The following is a 2627-nucleotide window of genomic DNA, read 5'->3' on the forward strand; positions in this document are numbered from 1 at the left end:
ACTTACAATAACTTTACGACTTGGTATTTACATATTAATTAATTCTGGTTTTTAAACAATGACACTCGCAACAAACAACACGTTAGACATCTCGGAAATAAAGTTAAAACTAGTTTTTTTTCATTTGTGATAATGATAACCATCCAACATGTTTACCGAAGAAGTTAAAAAAAATTGAAAATGAGAAGCTTAGTTTTTCATTATTTATTGATGACCCGAAATAACAACGAGTTTTAACTCAACTGATATTGGAGAGAAAATAAAGATTTGGGTTGGAGGCCGCATGTCTCAATTTCAATCATAGCCGGGCTTTACCTCAGCAGGTCTTCGGCTTACGAATTTTCCTCTAAACCGGAGATGGACAGCTTGTTACCAAGTACGGTTTACACTCACTGGCATATAAAATCGTCTATTATTATCGGGTTACCTCGAATAACCGGTAGGTGATTAAATATAAACTAATGAACCAAAATCCCATGATACATGAACATAAACCAACGAATATATTGGATCCATAACCCGATAAAATGGGCCCCACAGTTACATGGTTCTTAACGAACCCACATTAAGTGGACCCCACTAAAAAACTCTATAAATACAATGCTAGTTGCACTTTACTCTTGCTTTAAGAAGCAAACACTCTTTAAAATTTTAAGTTTTAAGTTTTTAACATTTAAGATTTGAAATGGTGGGAGCTTCTCTTACCGCTTCAAAGTCTCCAGCCACCGAAACAATCAAATTATTATGTAGTTTCGGTGGCCGGATACTTCCGCGGTATCCCGACGGCAAGCTGCGGTACTATGGAGGCCAGACACGCATCCTAGCCGTTGCGCGATCCATATCTTTCTCCGGTTAGTTATCGATTCGTTATCTTTGGGCGAAACATAGTGAGGGCCAGGGGTGGGCCCGGAGCAGTGTAAATTAACCAGTTTTTTCCTCGAAAATCTGTATACTGAAAAATTGAGCCCCCCTTGTTTCTGATATTTTAAAAAGAAAATACAATTTATTTTTATGTAGTTTGGCTTGTTTTGACTTACGAAACTTACTAGAGCTCAAGCTCGACTTCTTTGTACTCGTTTTTGCATGAGTCATTATTTTTTTCAAGTTCAAGTTCAGTTGTACTCGGCCCATTAATTATTAATTAATTATATTTATTTTTTTATTTCCTTTATATATTTTGTAAAAAACGGACTTAACAATAGCTTGGCTCGAGCTCGGTTATATGGTAAAAAATTAATACATCAAAGTCTAGAAAACTTAAAACCTAAAAATACAAAAGTTGTACTGTATACATTTATGAATTATTAAATAATTATATTTATTTCTTATTATTTTTATATATTTTGTACAAAAAGGATTTAACAATAGCTCGGGTATACGGTGAGAAATTAATACATCAAAGTCTAGAAAAGTTAAAACCTAATAAATACAAAATAGACTCGTTAAAGGCTTGACGAGACTATAACGAGCTTTACTAGAAGCTCGGGCTTAGCTCGTTTCAAGTTTTTTTATTAATTAGACAAATAGATATTGGGTAGCTCTCATTTGACTATTTAGATATTAAAATGAGATGTACTTGTGATTTACAGAACTAATGATCAAACTCGGCGAATTATGTGGGAAGCCGGTGAGCTTGAGGTGCCAATTACCGACGGAGGATCTAGACGCGCTTGTTCGCATAACGTCTGACGAGGATCTAGCGAATCTCGTTGAGGAATATGATCGAACACCGGTTAAAATTAGGGCGTTTTTATCGACTCCGAAGAAATGTTCTTCGTCCACCGCCTCAGTGTCCGGTTCGGGTTCAGATTCGGGTTCAGGTTCCTCCACCAGTTCCCCAGCAACGACGCCAAAACTTTCGTCATGTTATAACAAATCCGCGGGAAAGCTTCCTTGCTACGCTTATCGGGATTTTAACCGGTGTTGCCTTGTTCCGAATGGAAACTATTGGCAACATGGTTCCGGTTATTTGAAAGGGGGGGACTATATTAATAATATTATTAATATTTCTAATAGAGGCAAGACACGTGTTATTTAAATGGTAACATATAGATATATGTTAGTATGTTACCAACTTTTGTCAAGTGGTAAAAGTTTAAATCATGTGAATGAAAAAAAAAGGTTCGTAAGAAAATATGATGCATGAATGGACTGTATATAATTTTATTATTCGGATATGTGTTTCCTGCGGTCCATTGGCAATGATTCAACGAACGGAAACAGAAAAGGCTCATTAACTATCGTTGTTTGTCGTCTCTAATATGCCAAGGTGTCAGTCTCTTTGTTGTTTTTTTATGGCGATCGTGGGGTAATTAATCGACTAATCGTGTCTTCGGTTACCATTATAAACATTCACACTCGAGTTTTTTCTTTTCACGTCATCACAAACCCTTGAGTCAATTTGGTGCAAGGTGGATGAGGCGGTGTTCTTTTTGAAATTTGGGAAACATCGAGGGATTTTATCTACCCGCGTCTAAACTTACAAAATTGCATATTCTCAAAAACACAAGTTTTTAGTATACATAACTTAGGAAAAATGCAGTTTTGTAAGTTTAGAAGGGGATATATACAATTGTCACTGGTTTACTCAGTCCCGTTGAATTCACATTCGGGTGAGGGATACGCGA

General features: G+C 36.3%; 1 long non-coding RNA gene across 1 annotated transcript; it reads left to right on the forward strand.

Annotated features, from left to right (window-relative positions):
• Positions 1–450: 450 nt before the first annotated feature.
• LOC143635330 (uncharacterized) lies at positions 451–2175 on the forward strand. The gene is made up of 2 exons (XR_013154035.1): positions 451–851; positions 1590–2175. It is a non-coding gene; the product is annotated as an uncharacterized LOC143635330 (long non-coding RNA).
• The last annotated feature ends 452 nt before the right edge of the window (positions 2176–2627 follow it).

Source organism: Bidens hawaiensis, unplaced genomic scaffold (genome assembly GCF_021521415.1).
Source record: "Bidens hawaiensis isolate Kalapana, Puna unplaced genomic scaffold, B.hawaiensis_p1.1 tig00007433_1, whole genome shotgun sequence".
In the NCBI taxonomy this organism is placed as follows: Eukaryota; Viridiplantae; Streptophyta; class Magnoliopsida; order Asterales; family Asteraceae; genus Bidens; species Bidens hawaiensis.